General features: G+C 42.4%; 1 protein-coding gene across 5 annotated transcripts in view; it reads right to left on the bottom strand.

Annotated features, from left to right (window-relative positions):
• Positions 1-23,740, bottom strand: part of CNPY1 (canopy FGF signaling regulator 1) — a 368,137-nt gene that overhangs the window by 222,656 nt on the left and 121,741 nt on the right. The window contains exon 1 of one of the 5 annotated variants that reach the window (XM_085631983.1): positions 6,844-6,946. The exons of the other annotated variants lie outside the window; for them this stretch is intronic. The gene's annotated coding sequence lies outside the window, so the exon portion shown is untranslated. Of the gene's footprint in view, positions 1-6,843; positions 6,947-23,740 lie in introns of those variants that run through there. 5 annotated transcript variants of the gene reach the window in all.

Here is a 23,740-nt window from a genome sequence, read left to right as displayed (position 1 = left end):
AGGTTTGGAAGGTGATCTATAAGCTAAACTGAGAGCTTATTTTCTGTAAATTCACATTATCTTTCTCAGTCATGTGAGAATGAAGTCTGACATTCTCAGTAAAACATGTACATCCAACAAGGGCAGAGACTGTCAGTTGATTCCTTTGTGTTCTACTGCAGCTTCCCAGAGTGTTCCAAAGAACAACTAGAGCGCTAACAGTCCTACTAAATGATAAACGTATGGCACACCTGAAGCCATCTTGCTTGGATTAAAGTGGTAACTCTTAAAACATTTAATTTGAAAAGGAACAAAATGAGGGGGTTCATTTTTCCATAACAAGTATGATTAGTGCTGCAGAAAGAAAAACTAGGGCACATTTTGACTTCTGAAATCCTCTTTTATATCATTAAAAAATTCTGACATGCACACTGAAACATGCACTTTCAATACCAGCAGCAGTTTTCCCTGGTGAGCAGTAGCTTTACTACAGTGATCTAATGAGCAAAAAGAGTGCTAACATTCTGAATTTATGGCAAATGTGCGACACATCTGAATGCCTTCTTGATGGAATCAAAGTAAAAAACTGAAAGTATTTCCTACTGAGGAGACTGCAGTAAATGAGGAAATTAGGAAACTTCATAACAAATAAGTCTCCCAAGATGGCCACCAGAGACAAAAGAGCCCAAATGTAGCCCAAATATCACCCAGATGTAGCCCAAGTATAGCCCAATGACAGAATGTCCCAGAGTGTTCTTAAAAACAACTAGAGCGCTTACTGTCTTCATTATGACAAAAGTATGGCACACCTGAAGCCATCTTGATTGGAATAAACTGGTAACACTTAAAACATTTAATTTAAAAAGGAACACAATGAGGGGGTTCATTTTGCCATAGAAATTATGATTAATGCTGAAGAAAGAAAATGAGGGCACATTTTGAGTGACTTCTCAAATCCTCTTCTATTTCATTAAAAAATTCTGACATGCAGACTGAAACATGCACTTTTAATACCAGGAGCAGACTTCCATGGTGAACAGTAGTTTTACTACAGTGATCTAATGAGCAACTAGAGTGCTAACTTTCAGAATTTATGGCAAATGTGTGACATATCTAAATACCTTCATGATGGAATCAAAGTAAAAAACTGAAAGCATTTCCTACTGAGGAGACTGCAGTACATGAGGAAATTAGGAAACTTCATAACAAATAAATCTCCCAAGATGGCCACCGGAGACAAAAGAGCCCAAATGTAGCCCAAAATCACCCAGATGTAGCCCAAATATAGCCCAATGACAGAAGTGTGCAAAACACTTATTATTTTGTGTTTTTGCAGTGTTATATAGTGCAGACTTGTCAGGTATTGGAGTGCTTTACATGAGCCTTGGTTACATCACACAAGAACAAATTCATTTTGGTTGTAGACATGGGGAGACTAAGTGATTTGACCAGAATCACAGAATGTCGAGCTGAAGCAGAACCTCCAACCTGGTTCCCCAGTTGCAAAGTCTGCAGTTCTGAAAGTAACACCACATCCTCTCCCCTAAGTGCAACATTTAATCAAGTGGTCAACTGGATAAAAAAACACAAAGATAACAAATAATTTAAAAGTGCTTTGTCGCTATTTGAAAACTCAGAAAATATGTCCTTATTTTAGTCTTTTAGAGCACTAACCATAATTTTGATGCCAATAAGACCCTCTCATATATGTAATTTCTAAAGGAAATGATCTAGGTATTACAGTTTTGATTACATCAAGATGACGTCAGGCGTTCCACACTTTTGTAATAAATATAGAATGTTAGCAATCTAGTTGTTCATTAGGATACTGTTGAGAGGCAGAGGCCAGGGGCACGGACTCTGAAAATTGAAGGCAGGTAGGAGGGTGCAAAGGCAACAATTAAACCACACTGAGCAGGCAGGAAGGGCCGTGGCAGCACAACAGACTATGGAGGGCAGTGGAAAGGGGGGCAGGGGCAACAAACCAACAATACAGGACTTGCAAGAGAGGCTGTGGCAATGTAATAGACCATTGTGGGCAGAAGGAAGAGGCAATGGTAGTACAACCATACATGCCAACAGACCCGATTCAGCCAGGAAACGTCCAATGTTTTTAAGCTCAAATGGGCTTTATTTGATCTGTCTCCTGTCTACAATCTCCTCTTTTTCAATGTAACTCAAAGGGGAAAATCAATACCCCAGTTTCTTTTCAAAATCTCCCTCTTACCAAGTTCAAAATGTTCGCAAGTATGGTACATCGGATCATGGAAGGAAATGGGGTAGGGACATGGACTTGGATAACAGAGGACAGGAGGGACATGGAGAGGTGCACCAAACTGACCCTGCAGGGCAGGCATCAGGGTTTGCAGCAACACAATACACCACACAGGGCATGCGGGACGGGAGTGCAGCACAACAATCCATAGAAAGCAAGAGGGAGGGGACAGGACCATGCACATGGACAACAGAGAACAGAGGGGCAAGAGGCAATGGTAGCTAGCTGACCATAATGGACAGACAGGAGAGAAAGCTGCAGCATAACAGACCATGAAGGGCAGGAGGGAAGGATCAGGGGCATTACAATGGAACAGACAAGCCAGGAGGGAGGGAGTAGGGGTCTGCACATGTAAACAGAGGGCTGGGGGCAAGGGGGCAGGGCAGGAGCAGCAAGATAGCAATGGAGGTCAGGCAGGATGGGCACTAGAAGCAAGACACACCATGAAGAGCAACAGTGAGACTGTGATGGCATACACACAGACCATGGAGGGAAGGTGGGAGGGGGTCAGGGGCAGCTAACTGACCACACAGGGAAGGTGGGAGGGGCCATGGCAGCACAGAAGACCATGCATGGCAAGTGGGAGGGTTAGTGGCAGCACAATGGCTATGATGGGCAAGAAGGAGGGTGCAGGGGCATGCACAAAGGACGATGGAGGATAGAAGGGAGGGTCAGGACCTGTGCACAGACAAGAAAGTTCAGGGGAAGGGGCCTCACAACAGACCGCACGGGGCAGGCAGGAGGAACAGTTGCAGCACAACAGACCAGGGAGGGCAGAAGGGTGTGGCAGTACAATGGACCATATAGGACAGGAGGAAGAGGATAGGGGCATGGCATGTGGACTGGCAGGGTGGAGGTGGCAGGGACAGGTTACAGTCATCTGACAATGCTAGGCAGGTGGGAGGGGAGTGGCAGCTCAACAGAACACTCAGAGTAGATAGGAGTGGCAGGTCCATGGAACATGGTGGGCAAAAAGGATGGAGCAGGGGCATGCACAAAGACAAATACTTTTACATTAACTCGCTGCCTGGAGCCCACTGTGGGTAATTAATTTTCTCTTCTTGGACCATATGTCCCTGCATACAGTTCGGAGCACGGAGCGCAAGTATGCATAAATTAAGGAGAGTGTTCAGGCGCCAGTAATGAAAGCCAGCCCCTGACGAGAGGCGGATGGCCTCGAAACACGCAGGGCTCACTAATTGACATTCAAGATGCAGAGGCTAGCTGTTGAGTGACTCCTGAAAGCTAAGGGGTTCATTGGGATACAACATATATATATATATATATATATATATATATATATATATATATATATATTATCTACTCGCGGTCGCCAGTAGATAGTTATAGTTAGGACCGAGTTCCCATAGGAAATCTGAAAATTCTATTCTGAATAACTTTGGCGCCGGTTGACTTATCTGCGTGAAATTTTCTAAATTAATGGGGCGCTCCGCTCAGCTCCTACCCTGAAAGTCTCGGGGTGATTCGTCAAGCGGGGGCTGAGAAAAAAGGGGGGTCCCAAAACGCGTTTTCCCCATGCATTTTCCCATAGGACCTTTAGTCGAAGGTACAGCCCGAACGGCTGAACAGAATTACTTGAAATTTGGCAAAGAGGTAGTCCTCAGTTCAGGGATGTGCCTTTTGCATATATGGTGTCAATCTGTTCAGTAGTTCCTAAGAAAATTGCAGTTAAAAGTACATAAATATCTATATGCGCGCACCGTGCGCGCACGGTGCGCGCACCAAATGTCCGCGAGCGTAATTCTGATTGGTGGCTAGATGTCAGTCAACATTCGAATCGGTCGAAATCAGGAAGTGTCGGACGCCATTTTGTGTGTAGCAGTGAAAAAGAAAGGTGGAGAACGTGAAAAGGGGGCAGGGTAGAGAGTTCCTGACCCCCTAGCCTTTGTCAGGGGGTCCCTGAAGGACCCCGAAGGGGGAAAAAAAACATTTTTTTTTTTCAAAAAATCGCGGGGTGCGCGCACGGTGTGCACGGTGAAAAACCCTTAAAAATAAAAAATACATTTTAAACTGTTTATAAGTTTATAGAAGATATTAACTATGCTGTTTAACTTAATTTTAAAAAAAAGAGCTAAGCCATTCCATATTACAGGATACAGTCAATCTATAACTATATACACAGGTAGTTTATTGTAAAATAAATATATAAAAAATATAATAATACATACATAAATTAGCATTTAAAAAACCTTACAAATTCACTAAAAAAAACATAGGTTTCACACACGTTATAGTTAGAAATTAGCATTTAAAAAACCTTGCAAATTCACTTAAAAAACCATAGGTTTCACACACGTTATAGTTAGGAGTTAGCATTTAAAAAACCTTGCAAATTCACTGAAAAAACCATAGGTTTCACATAGGTTTTATAGTTAGCTGGACATTTCACTCGTAAAAAACCATTGAAATTCCCCCGTTATAGTTAGTTCAGCTAAATATAACTCGCGCGACCGCAATCCACTGCTGATGACGTCACATATTACATCACTCATGACATGGTCAGTGACATCACTGTTGACATCTCAAATGACATCACTGATGACATCATCCAGTGAATATGTGTCTTTCTGAGAAAAAAAAAAAAAAATTATATATGTATATCTAAATGGGTAAATAAGTGTCTAAATGGGTGTTTTTTTTTGTAAAATTAATTGTATAACTGACTTATTAACAGTATCTTAGTGAATAAAGTGATGTAATATGTGACGTCATCAGCAGTGGATTGCGGTCGCGCGAGTTATATTTAGCTGAACTAACTGTAACGGGGGAATTTCAATGGTTTTTTACGAGTGAAATGTCCAGCAAACTAAAACATTTGTGAAACCTATGGTTTTTTCAGTGAATATATATATATATATATATATATTACCTACTGGCGGTCGCCAGTAGGTAGTTTTAGTTAGGACCAAGTTTCCATAGGAAGAGCATTTTTTGTTTTGCTAATAACTTTGGCGTCGTTTGATGAATCTTCATGAAATTTTACAAACTAATTCTTGGTTCATATCAACTCCTACGTTGAAAGTTTGGGGGTGATTCGACAAGGGGGGGGGGCGAGAAAAAGGGGGGTCCCAAAACGTGTTTTCTCCATGCAATTTCCATAGGAAACTTTAGACAAGGCTACAGGTCGAACGGGTGAACGGAATTACCCCAAATTTGGCAGGGAGAAGGGTCTTGGTCTAGAAAGCACGCTGTTGTTCATTAGATGTAAATCCGTTCAGTAGTTTTGAATAAATATCGAAATTTACAGATATCGATATTTGGGAATTCTGCCATCTGATTGGCTGAGGCGTTACGAGCACGAGCTTGCTGGTTATTGGCTACGAAAGGTTGCAACTAGGAAGTGTTGGCAGTCATTTTGTGATTCCGTTGAAGCGAGTAAGGGGAAAAAAGGGCGAAAAAATAGGAAAGAGGAGGGTAGGAGCGCTGTGAGCTCTGTGGGGTGTTTAGGGTGTGCTATACAGGGAGTGTGAAGCGATGTATTCACCCCACCGATGTGAAAGTGCTGTTTTGCCCAGAGTGAGATGGTGCTGAGATGAGGTGCCGGTACACTCGGGGATGAAACCGTGCACCTAAACCGTGAGCTGATTGCTGTAAACTGATGTGCTCTGGGCGCTGTGGCATAGCTGTACAAGTGGTGTTAGTATGCGTTTATACTATACAGGGAGTGGGACGCGAACTACTCACCCCTACCGGTCTGAAGACTCGGGGATCAAACCGTGAGCCTAAGCCGTGAGCTGATTGCTGTAAAGTGATGTGCTGTGGGCGCTGTAGGATACTGGCCGCTGTAGCATACCTGTGTAAGTAGTGTTAGTATGTGTTTATACTATACAGGGAGTGGGAAGCGAACTACTCACCCCTACCGGTGTGAAGACTCGAATGCAGTGTTTTAGCAAGCAGGAATAAAGAAATAATCGTGAAGAATATTGTCAAATCGAGGGTTGCGATCTCCCCAGGAACAGATGACCAAGCCCTCTATTCCCTCTTTCCAAACCCAGTGACAGATGGAGAACAGCTGCCTCTGAATTTAGCCAGGGGGGAAAGGGGAAGTGGATGACAAACACAAGAGAGACTGCCTCAGGACACTGGTTCTTCTTGATAGACTTTTAGTGGAAGATACCTGAAATAAAACACATTTATTAAATTCTTCTTGCCTCAAAACTATGTGGCTACTTTTATTATTTAATTCACCTGCTGAGTATCTTACCCTTCTTCACCAGAGACTTAGCCTCTCTCTATCTGTGTTTGCCTTTATTATTTGATCAGTCTTCAGAGCTTTAATGTCCTAAAGTAAGTACTCTAGCCAGAGTCTTTTCATGTGATGGAAACGCCAAAACGTCAGGTTGTAAGACGTTGTGCCCAATTCTATTCTCAGACACTAGCTTGTCTCTTCAGTAATGTTTGGCTGTTCGTATGGGCAACCAAGTTACTCAAATCTCAAAGTTGCTTTTAATGTCTATAGAAGATTGTCTTTAATGTACCAGAAGGCAGTTTCTTTGGTCAACCAGGATTCAAACTTTGAAGTATCTCAGCTGACTTTCAAATGAATAATTGAACCTGAACACGCTTACTTAAAAGGGGAGAAGGCTTCTCTTCACAGACGCTCTTCTCCAACTCGAACGTCTTCTCTCTTCGGGAACTTTAAGGCTGACTGGATATCCGTTGACTGAAAACATGCACTGCAAGAACATCGAGAAAATGCACATAAAAATTCACTCTGAGCATACTAAGGAATAGTCTCTGAATACTTCCCTAATAGGAAGATATCTCGGGCCTCATATCGTCAATTGAAAACTCTCCTCAGGAAAAAGTCGGGCGCCTTCAAGACAAGCGACCGTTACGGAGTTTGAAATCAGTTGAAGTGCGCCGCGCGATTCCCGCGCAGGCGCATTGTAAACAGTGAAGTGTCTCGCGACTGAAACAACTAGACCGAGAACACTTCCAGGAAGTCGAGGGGCTGATCTACCGAAGGATGGAAGAAACGCTTAATCCATATAAAATGGATTTTAGAGAAGTCTTCCAAGTTGGGGCCAATCTCAGCCATCGTGGATACTTTACAGGACTCTGTCGAACTAAGCATGATTTTACATCATCGGTAGAAATAGTAGAGCAAAACCATGGCGTCTTGACAGTACCCCCCACCAAAAGACGTCCCTTCAATCTTGGCTTGGTAGGGTTTTTCCTGTGAAAGTCTCGAATTAGTCTGGGAGCATGAACGTTGGTATATGGCTCCCAAGATCTCTCCTCTGGACCAAAATTCTTCCAACTGATCAAATAATATAGTTTACCTTTTCTGAAGGTTGAATCTAGAATCTCATGTACCTTAAATTCCTCCCTAGAATCTACCACTACTGGTTTTGGGAGAGGGTGGACTCTCAAATTGGGCGGGTTCTTTTTTAGCAAAGAGACGTGAAACACTGGATGTATTTTGAAATGGGATGGCAAATGGATCTTAACTGACACTGGATTTACCATTTTGCTTACTTTAAATGGGCCAATAAATCTGGGTTGGAATTTTCGATTTTCTTTTAGTTTTAGATGTTTTGTGGACAACCAAACCTTGTCTCCAGGTTTAAAAACTGAACTCTCTCTTCTCTTCTTATCAGCCTGAGTTTTATAAGAGTTTTTTGCCTTTTCAATATTCTCTCTAGCTAGAATTACAGATCTTTGAATTCTATTTACAAATTCTTCTACTGCAGGCACAGGGCCTTCTTCTTTCTCAAGGATTAAACTGGGGTGTCTACCAAAATTTAAATAGAAGGGTGAATAACCAGTAGTGGAATGCTTGGCATTATTATAAGCGAACTCCGCTGACCACACTAATTCTGACCACCCAACTTTCTGATCCATCAAATTAAGTCTGAGGTACTGCTCCAATTCTTGATTGACTCTCTCCGTCTGGCCATCAGTTTCTGGATGAAAACTGGTGGAAAAACGAGCGTCAATCCCTAACTTTTTTGTGAAGGACTTCCAAAAATGGGAAACAAATTGCGACCCTCTATCGGAGACCAACACTTTGGGAATTCCATGCAACCTTACTATATGTTGGGTAAACAATTGAGCCAGTTCGGGAGCCCTAGGGATATTCTTCAATGGAACAAAATGTGCCATTTTAGAAAACATGTCTACCATCACCAAAATAGTGTTAAACCCTTGACTAGGAGGGAGGTCAACAATTAAATCCATTGAAACAGTATGCCAAGGATGTGGCGGAGTTGGCATAGGCATCAAAAGCCCTTGGGGAGCCCTACGATCAGACTTTCCCTGCAAACATCTCTCGCAGGTGGCAACATACTGTCGTATTTGAGGTTTCATGCCTGGCCACCAAAAATTTCTTTCCACCAATTCCAAGGTTTTTTGTACTCCTTTATGCCCAGCCAGAATTTCATCGTGACATAACTTCAAGGCCTTCTCTTGTAGCTCCTTAGTTGGAAGATACAGACGATCTTTTAAGTACGGAAGACCATTCTTGATTTCTCTCTCTGATTCTTCGTTCACCCAGTGAATCATCTCTTCATTTGACATTGTTTCTTGGATTTCTTTTGAAAAGTCAACTTTTAGAGTGGCCACAATAAACTTTTCTTCCGGAATTATTGCCTGCTCCTTTTGATTGGATTCTGGGTAGTCCGAGTTGATTCTTGAAAGAGCATCAGCTTTGACATTACTTGTACCCGGTCTGAATGTAATTACAAAATTAAAATCAGCAAAGAACAAAGACCAACGTAATTGTCTGGCCGTTAATGTCCGAGCTGACTTGAGAAATTGGAGGTTGCGATGATCGGTGTACACAGTGACCTTGTGCATTGCTCCAAGCAAATAATGCCGCCATTCAAGAAAGGCACTTTTCACAGCCAACAATTCTTTGTCTGCAATCGAATAATTGCATTCAGGAGGAGTTAACTTTCTGGAGTAATAAGCCACAGGGTGCAGCTGGCCAGTATCCTTGTGACGTTGAGATAAAATACCGCCGATTGCTACATCGGAGGCATCTGCTTCTACATAGAATGGTTCATCTGCTCTTGGATGTAACAGAATCGGAGCTTGCGTAAATGATCTTTTCAAAAACTGAAAGGCTTCTTCAGCTTCTCCATCCCAAATGAACTTAACTCCTTTTCTTAACAAACGTGTGATAGGACTTACTTTGTGAGAAAAATTCGAAATGAACCTTCTATAAAAATTTGAAAATCCAATGAAGCTCTGAATCTCTTTCACACTTTTTGGGGAGGGCCATTCTTGCACTGCCTTCACCTTGGAATTATCCATGCTCACTCCTTCTGGAGATAACACAAACCCCAGAAATTCCACCTTTTCGACATGGAACGCACACTTCTCCAGTTTCACGAAAAGATGGTTCTCAAGTAATCTGGTTAAAATCAATCTGACATGGGTAACATGCTCTTTTATGCTGTCAGAGAAGATCAAAATATCGTCAATATAAACGACAGCAATTCTGTCCAAAAATTCTCTAAGGACGTCGTTTACAAAATGTTGGAATGCCGCTGGAGCATTGCATAACCCGTATGGCATCACTCGATACTCAAACAAACCATAACGGGTTCGAAAGGCTGTCTTCCATTCGTCGCCTGAGGCTATACGAATCAAATGGTATGCCCCACGTAGATCCAATTTGGTGTAGATTTTCGCATTCTTCACTTGATCTAGCAAAACTGAAATTAATGGGAGAGGATATCGATTCTTTATAGTCACTTGATTCAAGGCTCTATAATCAATGCAGGTCCGAAGCTCTCCATTTTTCTTTGGGATGAAAAATAAAGGGGACGAGACTGGAGACTTTGAGGGGCGAATAAATCCATTCGCCAAAAATTTATCCAAATAGCTTTTGAGATATTGATTTTCCGTTTCCGTCAATGCATAAATTCTACTGCAAGGCAAAACAGCCCCAGGATCTATGTCGATCTTACAGTCATAGGGACGGTGAGGGGGAAGTTTTTCCGCCTCTCTTTCATCAAACACTGGCGACAAATCCTTATATTCCACAGGGATCTCTGTTGTTTCTAAAGAGCAAATCAAGGCTGGACGACTAGCTAATTTCCTTGCTGGTGACTCTTCTAACGACTTGTGCTGTTCGCAAAAACAATTCTCTTTACAAAAGGTTGAATCCATAGTAATTGTTCTCTTCTCCCAGTCGATGCGAGGGTTATGTTCTGTTAGCCAAGGAAGACCCAGAATCAGCTGAAATTGAGGAGCATCAATCAGATTTAACGTTAATATTTCAGAATGGCCATTTAGTCCTGTTAATTGAATCAATTCAGTTTCATGAGTTATTGGTCCAGAAGACAAGTTTGTACCATCTACAGCTCTGACAGCTTCCATAACCAGTTTCTCCACAAATTTGATTCCAATTTGCCGGGCATATTTAATATCACAAAAGTTTCCGGTTGCCCCAGAGTCGATCATCACAGAGACCTCTCTCACTTCTTGATCACGAAATCTTGCTGTTAAAGATACCACTAAATGAGGAGTTGAAGATTGTAAGGTATTTACCACTTGCTGTACATTTGGAGCTGACTTTAAATTCGCTTCCACCTGTGCAACTCCATTTACAGGTGAAGCCGGTCTTTTCCCTGCTGTGTTGATTTTGGTTTCTTCGAGCAATCTTTGACGAAATGACCAGAGAGGCCGCAATAAAGACACAGGTTTCCCGATCTTCGTCTTTCCTTTTCTTCTTTAGATAAAGGGCCTCTTATTGATCCTATCTGCATTGGTTCTTCTGAAGATGAATTTTCTGAGGGCTTATTTACTTCTGTCCTCATTCGATCAAAACGAGGTGGAAGCGGGCGAAAGTCTCTTCTTCTTTCATGTCGGCGCTCACTCAATCGATGATCAATTTGCAGCACCAAGTCTATCAGTTCAGAGATTTCGGTTGGTCTTCTGGGAATCTGTGCCAAGGCGTCCTTCAGCTCATCTTTTAAACCCCTATAAAATATCGCTGCTCTCTTAGCGTCCGGCCACTTTGACTCCACAACCAATTTATTAAATTGGGCCAGATATGCTACCAAATCCCGATTGCCCTGCTTTAACTCCAGTAACTCATTGTCTGTAGCTTGTGAGGCTGAACGCCGATCAAAAATTCGTAAAAATTCTCCTTTAAAGTCATTGAAATTGTATAGTATAGGGTCATTTTGCGTGACTAAAGACATTGACCAGGCTGCTGCATCCCCATTCAAATACGACAGAATGAAAGCCACCTTTGATTGATCCTCCACAAAAATGACTGGCCGACACAAGAAATGTAGAGAGCATTGTGTCAAAAATATTTGCGCCTTCTGTGGGTCCCCACCAAATCTCTCGGGAGGCGCCAATGGAATAATTGGTGAGACTGCATGTATAACCTGAGTGGATATGTCTGTAGGGGATAAGTTACTTGGCAAACTTTGTTGACTCTTAAGACCCGAACCAGAGGCCACCAATGCATCTAATTTTTGTCTAATTTGCAGAGATTCCTGACTAGATCTCCTAACTTCCTCTTTTAATGACTTATTCTCTTCTAACGCACCATCTAGTTGTTTCTGCATTCCTTCCAAAATGGAAGCTAGGGTCGTCAAATCTACCCCATCCGCCATTCTGCTCAGGGGGAGATCTAATCTCCTCAATTAAGAGGAAGGCACTTCAATCTGTCAAATCGAGGGTTGCGATCTCCCCAGGAACAGATGACCAAGCCCTCTATTCCCTCTTTCCAAACCCAGTGACAGATGGAGAACAGCTGCCTCTGAATTTAGCCAGGGGGGAAAGGGGAAGTGGATGACAAACACAAGAGAGACTGCCTCAGGACACTGGTTCTTCTTGATAGACTTTTAGTGGAAGATACCTGAAATAAAACACATTTATTAAATTCTTCTTGCCTCAAAACTATGTGGCTACTTTTATTATTTAATTCACCTGCTGAGTATCTTACCCTTCTTCACCAGAGACTTAGCCTCTCTCTATCTGTGTTTGCCTTTATTATTTGATCAGTCTTCAGAGCTTTAATGTCCTAAAGTAAGTACTCTAGCCAGAGTCTTTTCATGTGATGGAAACGCCAAAACGTCAGGTTGTAAGACGTTGTGCCCAATTCTATTCTCAGACACTAGCTTGTCTCTTCAGTAATGTTTGGCTGTTCGTATGGGCAACCAAGTTACTCAAATCTCAAAGTTGCTTTTAATGTCTATAGAAGATTGTCTTTAATATACCAGAAGGCAGTTTCTTTGGTCAACCAGGATTCAAACTTTGAAGTATCTCAGCTGACTTTCAAATGAATAATTGAACCTGAACACGCTTACTTAAAAGGGGAGAAGGCTTCTCTTCACAGAAGCTCTTCTCCAACTCGAACGTCTTCTCTCTTCGGGAACTTTAAGGCTGACTGGATATCCGTTGACTGAAAACATGCACTGCAAGAACATCGAGAAAATGCACATAAAAATTCACTCTGAGCATACTAAGGAATAGTCTCTGAATACTTCCCTAATAGGAAGATATCTCGGGCCTCATATCGTCAATTGAAAACTCTCCTCAGGAAAAAGTCGGGCGCCTTCAAGACAAGCGACCGTTACGGAGTTTGAAATCAGTTGAAGTGCGCCGCGCGATTCCCGCGCAGGCGCATTGTAAACAGTGAAGTGTCTCGCGACTGAAACAACTAGACCGAGAACACTTCCAGGAAGTCGAGGGGCTGATCTACCGAAGGATGGAAGAAACGCTTAATCCATATAAAATGGATTTTAGAGAAGTCTTCCAAGTTGGGGCCAATCTCAGCCATCGTGGATACTTTACAGGACTCTGTCGAACTAAGCATGATTTTACATCATCGGTAGAAATAGTAGAGCAAAACCATGGCGTCTTGACAAATATAATGCAGAATGTTGTAATGTCACAGAAGACAAATGGTGAAATCATGTGTGTCTAAGAAAGTGGCTGTGTGTAATAAAGCGATGGAGTCTGCAAGTTATATAAAAAGTGTATTTATTTAAGTGCCATAAATGGACCCACTGGTGCAAGAGCTAAGGCATCCAGCTGGGGCAAACTCCAACCGCTTCTGCTGTATTCAAACCTAAGCTCCTGCATCAGTGAATTCCACATTACATGCTGCAGTTCCATGTGACAAACAATACCTATTAGACATGAATGACTCTAAATTCTATAATGAAAATAAAGGTAGGATACGATTACCACATGTATCCTTTAAGAAAAAGAAAAAAAAATATTCTAAAATGTAATCATCAAACTTCTTAGGTACCCTGGTACTCCTTTTTTGTAACACAAAATTATCAACAGCAGAACAGTCAGCAATCTCTTCTACAGTAGATTCAATCTGGTGCGTGTCAGAATTGGTAATAGTTCTACTCACATCGGAACTTTGAGGAGGAACACAAACATTGCGCTTCTCAGAAGCACATTCGGTACCCTTCTCGTCAAACCATACATTAGGGTCTTCAGCCCTTTCAAAAAAACATTCTTGTGCAAGAGCTAAGGCATCGAGCGGAGGCAAACTCCAACCGCTTCTGCTGTATTCAAACCTAAGCTGCTGCATCAGTGAATTGCACATTAAATATTACAGTTCCATGTGACATAAACAATAGCTATTAGACATGAATGAGTAAATTCTATAATGAAAATAAAGGTAGGATACGACTACCAGACTGTGCCAACTAGTTTCTAAACAAAGTCGTGTTTTTTTATATTGATCACCAGCTTGTGAGCAGAGGCTGAGGATGAGCTAATTTGTGTGAAAGGGGTTCGTGGATAACAGGCAGGCAGAGAGACGTGTGCACAAAGAATAGACATGGTTTCAAAATGGTTGTCGGGTGATGTATGGCCTATGCAAATACGCTATTTACTTGCTAAATTAGCTTAAACCCGACATCCATTTTGAAACTATGTCTATTCTTTGTGCACACATCTCTCTGCCTGCCTGTTATCCACGAAGCCCTCTTCAATTGAACTGTTTTCATGTAATAACTTTCTAAGTATACTCGGGCATTTAAACTCTGTTATCATTATTGCCCCTTACGTCTCCATCCTGAGTATACTTAGAAAGTTATTATATGAAAATAGTTCAATTGAAGTGTACTAAAATATAGGAAAAGCAAAAAACGTTGGAAAAAAATCAATCCAAGGATAACGTGAATTTCTTACAAGTCTTGGAGATTGCAGTCCGGAAGTTCTTCAGCGGCTTGATGCATAATGTTCCAAGAGGCAATTGTTGCCATCGTGTGAGAAAAGCGAAGCGATCCAATTCATATCCTCGAAGGGACAGTAATGTTCTTCGAATGTTGAAGCGACAATTTGAATTAGCAGGCAATCTGCGATGTTGTCAAAGGTCGCACGTTGCAGGAGATCTTTCGCGGCTGCGCTGAAATCCCATTCCGCCAGGATACCTTTTTGCGTTGCAGCCGCCATTGCTCCACTAATCGAACAATCATGTTCATGGTTTTCAAGATACTCCATTACCTGCTGGATATCGGGAGCGATTGTTTGGATGTTGGCAAGGCATAGATCTATTCGCCAGTCGAATGGGCAAGTTTTGCAATAAAAAGATGGTTGCACGCAGATTGCATATGTGTAAATAAATGTCATGTTGTAGCTGGCTCCGATAATAGATAGAGGCAGGCAGCCGAAAAGTTGTTCCATTTTTTCATGGTATTGATGTAGCATCGCGTAGAGGCGTATTCTGTCGGACATGATTGTTACCACAGGGAGCGCTGCCATTTTTTACAAGCAAAAATAGTAGTAGGATGGCTGCAAATAGAGCAAGAATTATGGGCACTGTTCCTGTTATTCCAGAGATGATCGAATGAATGAAGTCTGGTATTATACCAAAAACAGTTTGAAAGCCTGTGACAAGGCCAGAGTAGACAGTGTTAAAAAATGTGCCAGACCTTGAGTGTCAGATGTGTTGAAAATTGTGTAACAATTCACAAAGTGTTATGGGAGGTTCGTATTTAAAAGGGACTGTATTTTACTTGAAGTTCGTGCTATCTGCAGTCGATAAATTTCTTTTGCAGAAGTGAAGGACACTTCTGTTTGAAACAAAAGCGCTTTAAGTTTGCTCAGTTTAATGAAATCTGTTTTCAAAGTAGGTATTGAAGGCCAAGTTGAACTGTGGGAGTTACTTTGTGTGGGTGGGAAAAGACATTGCCACAGGAAGTTACTCGGTTTGAAACAGTAAGGACATACGGTATGCCAGCTCACATTCCGTAGCAGTCTATGTTATTAAGAACCAGATAACTGCTGGTAGAAAGCTGTGTGAATGTTGGTCTGATTGTGGGAGTTGGCGTGCTTCTAACAAAGCACGCAAAATTGGGGGCTGTAAGCTTAGAAACATCGTGCAGTTGGACAGTCTTGCATAGTAATAAATGACTGCCATTGTGGTCACACTTTTCACCTGTGAAAAAAAACTTCTGTATCCTCTTTAAGACAGCGATATGTAAATGGGAGAAACCACTGCTCGTGAATAAACGCGCTACCTTATATAATCACATACAACATGACAAACAACATGTACACCTAGCAGACACAACAACACTACGTACTGTGGGAACCGTGGCTAGCCATGTACACAAACCAAACATGGCATGGCACCTCTGCCACACAATGCAGAATGCGGGGAGAGATGGGAGCAAAGTATGTGTGAAGGTGGCAAGTGATTCTCGATTATAAAAGTATACAATGCAAAGTGTTGAGGGGATGTGCCGGAGAGACTTGAGTATGCAGAGCACAGACATGTACATGTCAACATACACTGATGATCTATTGAGTGAAGTGGACAGTGGACGCAAACATGATAGTACAGTCAGAAGGGAAGATTACGAAAACATAGCACGTATGTGCCCACTCCCTCCCCCAAATCTTTAGCGTAGTGGGCTGGCTCGGTGTACGCAAGGCTAGCGTAGGGGTATGAATAAAAGGCACGTTTCTCTGGGTGTGGTTGTCTTCCGGAATGGCGAATGTGTCTGCCAGGTCTGTGCAGCTTACACCGCCACGAGGCTGACACCGTGAGCGAAGGTGGGTGCGTGAATAATGCTCTACTACTGGTACCCAGAAACCGTCATGGCCGCTGCGACGCACATATGCCCCACAGTTCGCCTTTCAACACCGTCGTATGTGAAAGGGGGCCCACCACGTGCTGGCGGAAGCTCCTGGGCCGAGGTCTGCGAGCAGGGAAGGCTTCTGAAATCAACGCTGGCTACCGCGACACAGGCACACAGCGCCCAGCCTGAGGCCCAGCACCGTGGAGTGCTGTGTATACTACTAACACAGTAGTCCAACAGGTACCAAAAGTGGAACGGTGTCTTGATCCCACAGTGGACGATGTTAGAACTGCATCTGAGAGTGGAGATGAAGGTACTGCCTTCAACCAGGTGCAACCAACTCTAGGTACCAACAGTGGAACGGTGTCTAGATCCCACAATGGACGATGTCCAATTTTACCTGCTGCTTGGTTTTCACAGAACTCCTTCCATTGAGGCGCTTCACACTCTGTGCTTCCGTAGCTAACTGCTGGACATGATTATTGGGCTTGGTTGACTGCAGTTGCTGGAGTACACCGCGGTACAGCAGGTCCGAACAGTGAAACGGGGTCTTGATTCTATGATTGAGGATGTCAGAAGTTAAAGTCTGTGATGATTTCTCTGTACCCCCTCCGATCAGGTGCAACCGACTCCGTGTTTTCGAATCTAACGGCACGTGGCTGTGAGGCGTTAATGACCACTGCCTCTGACCTACACTGCAGTCAGCAGGGCTCACAATTCAGATCGAGTGGTGATTGTTAAATTACGGAATCCAGTAGGCAACTAACTACAACGTCTATTGAAATATACACAATATCCTTTTAGTATATTTGCTTGAAGAACTTTTTTAGATGAGTTATAGGTTTAGTACAATGACCAAATTCTTCTTGGTAGTGGTAAAGAACACTGAATAACAGTGTACACTGTGGACAGCAGAGATTGCAATTCAAATAGTTTTGATTTATTTATTGCAGAGTTTTTTGTAAGTTATGTTGTTGTATTTTGTGAAGAGGAAGTGAGAAAAAGTATTCATGGATGTCTGTGCTGACTACTGCCTTAAATTTACACTGCAGAGAGCAGTGTTCACAACTCAGATCGAGTCGCTATTGTAGATAATGCAGTCCTGTAGGCAAAAGACATTGCTCCAGTGCGCTCTGTCCGCACTACGCATCATCGCAGGCTGCGCACACGCATTTTGTTGCTTCGTGTACTGCAAACAGGACAGCTCAAGTCAACGCCACGTGGCTGTGGGCCCTTGCTGACTGCTCTCTCTGGCCTACACTGTAGACAGCAGTGCTCACAATTCAGATCGAGTTGCTATTGCAGATGATGCAGTCCTGTAGGCAACAGACATTGCTCCTAGTATGGCCCGCCCGCAGCACGGATCATCGCTGGCTGTGCACATGCTGAATGCTTTTAATGTGGCTATCTGAGTGCACTAGAACTAATGGACCCTTTATGATACAATCTTTTTGTGTATTATTTCAGATCTACTGCCTGTATCTCAGTATACCACAAGTTATGGTTCTTTTACGATAGAATCTTTTGTGTATTATTTCACATCTACTGTCCCTACCTTACTGCAGCACAAACTATTGACCCTTTTATTATTGAATCTCTGTGCGTGATCCAATGATTACTATTGTAGTTGATGCTAGCAGCAACCATTCCCTGAGGGCTGGTTTACACTCACCCCACATGCATTCAGCCCAGACGTCACTGGATATGTGACCCTGGTAATAAAAAGGAGTCGAGTGCACGTGCCCGTACCCACTTCCACTATCTATCTGTGTCCGTATGTTCATTATCTATGCATGATACTGCCCCTGGACTGTACCACATTACATTGTGCTGTGGACTGCGTATGCAACCATGTTACCTCTGGCAGTGGGGGAAACTTCGGTTATGTAACTTTTAGGTGCATGGCTATCACAGGTGGAAGGCTACGGTATAGACCATGAATATTGATCAAGATGTTCGTTGCATGTTGTGTGTATTATAAGATATGTGTACACAGGAAAAAACTTTTCAAAAAAGCTCTCTAAGCAGAAGAGGTGTCTCTCATCAAACGCTGTAGAGAGAATGACTAAAATGGGTGGGGTCCTCCAACTGTTACAATGGGAAATATTATGAACCAATCAAATACTTTTTAGGTCTCGCTAGAGTCAACGCATGCGCTGCTCTGCGAGACATTTAGTAAGTGGGATTTTCAAAGTGCTACCCCATGCTTTTGGTGGCCTAGCGCGTGCACGCGCGCAGCCGACAGCTTTCACCGTCCGAGGCGCCATCTGGAGCGCGATCAGTTTCAGTTCTGTTGCAGTTCACTTTCGCACGCGTGCGCACACAACTCCCGTTCGCGGCCGCTGTCTTGTTTTTTCCCAGGCTTGTGCGCTTGCTCGGCTGGCGGCTTCAGGTTCGGCGCTCAGAGCGAGGGAGGTGGCATCACCACCGGAGGCATTCCTCGCTTTGAAGTGAGCAGGAGGAGATGGGATGGGGCGTCGCCCTTGCGAAAGTGCCCTCTCGCTAACTGAACACTCAGGGTTGGGTCTACACCGCTGGCTGGAAACGTGTACAGGCCGACGGCTCCGGGCCGATGCCCCCTACTTAGACACACTGTCCCTCATTTGGGAAGTGGAAATTGCCATTTTTTGTGCTTGTGTATATTCTATTCCTCCCACCCACCAATTGCATCATCTTTAAAAGCGGAACATACTTGCTAATTAATCCCTGTCCTTCTATTAAAAACAAAAGACTTTGCCTAATAAAAATAAAAACTCTCCCACAGTTCAACGGCAAATGAAGTATCTTCCTATCTGGACTACCCTTCCCATATGGTCTATTTTCATTTATCACCGGCGTATACTACGTCGAACGAGTGTTCGCGAAATAGATTTACACGTTCACTATGGCTTCTGTTTCATTCTGGAACATGAGTAGTTCTTGCGGCTGTAGTCATTGGACTGACTGCTGTTGCAGTAACTCGTTCGTATTTCAGTGTCGGAAACCCTTCTGTGTTCATCTGCATATTCTTATTTAGATCATTGCTCTCTAATCTAATATTGTTTCTCAGTTCTTTTGATGAGCAGGTGCTGATTATCCACTTCTTGAATTTGAAAGGGAGAGCACCAGCACTTCTGAACAATGATGCAATACTTTTAATAGGAGAGTGCCAGCAAGTCTTGGTAGCAAAGAGGCAATGTGGATAGAGGGTACCCAAACGTCTATATTTCCATCTAAAGCATTAGTTCTAGTGTGTCTCTTGTGCTCGTCTGTCGCCCGCCTGTGTGACATCACTTTAGCAATAAAAATTGCATTTTGCTTCAGCTGAACCCATGGATTCATGCAGTACAAATCATTTCAGTTTGAAAAATCAAGTTAAACTTCCATTTCAATGTCAGAGAATCCTCCATGCTACCAGTAGCTAAGTATTTAGAGTAAGGGAGTTAATGGTGGGTGCACATGCCATCTGCTTTTTCAGAGATAAAAAAATATTCAGTGTTTTAAACTGCCCCACCCCAATCAAATTTAAAGATCTGTGTGATAGTATCCCATTTCCTACCACCCAGTCATGGTGATGTGGCACAGAAAGGCAGAGTTGGGGCTAGGGTTGCAACCGTTATTAGAAAACAAGCATTGGCATAGCCAATAGGTCTCACCTTTGGGACCTTATAAGTATTTAGCCATGCAACACTTGATGTTGTTGCACCAAGGATATTGTGCTGGATAACTAAACACTTATAAGGTCACAAAGGCGAGACCTATTGGCTATGCCAATGCTTGTTTTTAAGGTCACATGGCAATCGCGCACCGAGCACGCGAGGACGCACCCGATGCGATTTTGAGAAAATATATTTATCATAATATAAGTTTATTACAGTTAGAAATATATAAATGTTTAAAACATTTTAGATTATCGCTTGCTCTCATATACACTTTAAACTTATTTAGATATAGTTTTGAGACATAAAAAAAAAATGAGGGAATGGTGTACCCGGCGCGACACTATACGTCTTTGACGTAACACAGGGCCTGGCAGTATGCACTCGTCGCATACGCAACGGGCGCGACCCCATACGTACATGACATAATGCGCCGCTTGGTACTGCGTACCCGTCGCATACCAAAGTAGCAGCTGGCGCGACCTCATACATATATGATGTTACGCGGTACGCAGTGCCACGAACCCGTCGGATACGAAATGCACATCATTTACGAGTTTAGCAATATGGCGGATAGGATTCGCGTGCTGATGGAGCATGGTACACTATCGGTACAGGACTCCAGTTTTCACAAAAAATAAAAGCTATACATACTTTTTTTGAAGATATAAAATATTACATAATTTTTAAAATTAAAAAAAAGGATAATAGAGTTCTAAAATATTACAAAAATATATAGGTTTTATAAATATTAAAATATGAAATTAACATTTAGAATACCTTTGAAATTCACTGAAAAAACCATAGGTTTTACAGACATTATAGTAAGGAATTAGCATTTAAAAAACTTTGAAATTCACTAAAAAACCATAGGTTTCGGGACGTTATAGTTAGTTGGACATTTGACTCATATAAAACCAGAGAAATGTGCCCGTTATAGTTAGTTGAGCTAACTATAACTCGTGCGCCCGCAATGCACTGGTGATGACGTCACATATTGCAACACTCATGACATGGTCAGTGACATCTATTTCATGGCAAGCACTCATGTGGTTTCTTTATATACATCAATACAATATTATCAAGGAATGAATGCATACAGACACTTTTTAAGATCAAGATCAGTCAGTTATATTGAATATTCAGACAGGTTGATGTAACTGCTCAACTTTTACTTGCACCATAATATATTTATGTTCAATGGCAGTGACTATCAACAAGAGCAGGGAACTGCTATTGGAACTTCTTTTGTCCCAATCCATGCAAACCATAATGATGGGATGGTGGAAGGCAGAGGTCATATGGACAGAGTAAAATCTGAACATATTTGAACAAATAAAGATGTGGACTTGTTTCATTGATGACTTGTTGATTATTTGAGAGGGGGATAGAAAGAGTTTGGAGTTGCTTATCACCCCCCTTAATGAAAATGAGATCAATCTATAGTTTACATATACCATCAGTGAAGAAAAAGATATTCTCTTGATATTGAAGTTTTTATCAAAATCAAAGACTGGGTAGTACATTTCGCAGAAAGGCTGCATCATGTAATAGCATACTGCATACAAACAGTGGGCACCCAAAAGCATTGAAATGGAGTGTGCTGTATGGAGGATTGTTGAGAGCCAAAGAAAACTATCCAGAAAGAGATTATTTAGAAAAACAAGTTGTGGAAATGTTGAGATGCTTTGAACAAAAGGAATGTCCAGCTGACGTTCTTAAGGATGCCCTACAGAGAGCACGTATGATAACATGTGAGGAACCTTTGGTGATAAGAAAAAAAGGAAAAGAGGAGTCAGAAAAAGACAATAATGTATGCTTCATTGTGGATTTTATCAGACATATTGCATTTAAAAAGATTTTTAAGAAAAATGGAAAATCCTGAAAATGGATGAACGTTTTAAAGAAATCCTCATGGGTAATTCAGAAATCACTTTTAAAAAAGCAGCCTCCTTAGGGAATCTTCTGACACGGAGTCATATGTCAACAGCAAAGAAAAAAGTAAACTGACTAGACAAAGAGTAAAAAAAGTAAAGAGACTAGACAAAGAGAAAATAGGCTTTTCGAAATCTTCAAGATGCAAGGTCTGCAAACATAGGATGAATAAATCTGAGTATGCATTGTATAATAATCAACAAGAGAAAATTATGTAGTTCATCAAATGAAACGGAAGATGTTGTATATGTATTACAATGCATCTGTAATAAGATCTATGTGGGCAGTACACCCAACAAAGTAAAACTTAGGATTCTACAACATATACGTGCAATAAAAAACACAAGGATTTCTCATATTCCATAGCCAAGCACTTTTGTGAAAAAGCACGGTGGTAATTTGAAAGAACTTAAATACTACAGGATACAACACATAAGAAAAGATAAGAGAAGTAAACTTCGGAGAGCAGAATGAAAAATTTCCTAGCTATCATAACGGAAAGTTTCAATTCTATTATGGACTCGGAGGCGAGGATTATGCTATTCTTTCTTTACTTTATTGAATAGCAGCCATTTAAAGTAAAATACCAATATCATTCCCATGAAGCCTTGGGAATATTACAAAAAAAACAATAGAGTCCAAAAGGAAGAGCGTCTGTCCACTGTCCACCAATCAGGGGGCTTCAGCCGGATCATAATCCCTTGTCACGGGCCCTTCCTCCTCTTTCATTGCGCGATGTCAGCCTCAATGGGCATTTCATGAGTCTTGTTTGCTTGCGTCCATTCCTGCAACCAAAACGCATATTTTATGACACGACCATGGCTAAGAATAGCCCTGAAAGAGAGGATTAATCAGTCATGTTCTGTTAAGTAACAACACAGGTAGAGACATTATATTGATTAGAGATATACTCAGAGCATTACTTACTCCACAACTAGGGTGGGGGGGTTCCTTGTATAGGTGAACCTTGGGTGGGGTAATCCTCACCTCATAGTCCTTAATAGAATTGAAACTTTCTGTTACGATAGCTAGGAAATCTTTCATTCTATGTCAGGACTGGAGGCGAGGATTATGCTAGTTTAAAACTTACTTACCACCAAGTGGGTCATCTCCAGAACCGGTATGAAGTAAGACCGTTTGAATGTAGAGTCTGAAGAACAGTCTGGAGCATTGAGGACATCCTCCAAGCGAGCCCCTAGGGTAAATGCTTTAGAAGCCATCACCCCTCTGGTAGAGTGGGCCACAAACATCTGCAGATCAATGCCCGCTTCCTGCATCACCCATCGCACTCTTCGAGCAATCATGGGGAGGAAACAGCTCTGTGTGGATTCCTCAGAGCGATGAGAAGCTGTCGTTCAAATGGAGGGCGGAATTCCTCCCACATCTCTTCATAGGCCTTGAGGCAGGACACCACGCACAACTTAGGAGAATCCAGGAAGTCTGGATACGAGATAGATTTTGTTCTACATTTGGTGCGTCTACGAATAGTGAAAGTAACCCCGGAGGGGGAAAAGATCCTGTCAGAGACATCCAGGGGCCTGACGTCCGACACTCGCCTACTAGAGATCAGGCAAAGGAGCATTGCTAATTTTGGAATCTATGCAGCTGCCAAGAGAGAAAAAGACTCAGCACCTGGTTCACATCCCAGAGGGCTGAATATCTTGGTTCTGGGGGGGAAGAGAAAGTCTTATCCCCAGTAAGAGACGGCAGATAAAAGGATGTTCCCCCACCGGGGATCCATCCACCGCTACGTGACCTGCGGATATGGCAGATCTGGACGTATTGATGGTTCTGTACGTCAAACCTACCTCGGCCAGAGAAGCTAAAAAATTCAGATGGGAGTCACATCTGCTGCCACGGGATCGAGGTCT

The sequence above is a fragment of the Triturus cristatus genome, chromosome 10 (genome assembly GCF_964204655.1).
Source record: "Triturus cristatus chromosome 10, aTriCri1.1, whole genome shotgun sequence".
NCBI lineage: Eukaryota > Metazoa > Chordata > Amphibia > Caudata > Salamandridae > Triturus > Triturus cristatus.
This window is presented reverse-complemented; position numbering and strand designations above follow the sequence as displayed.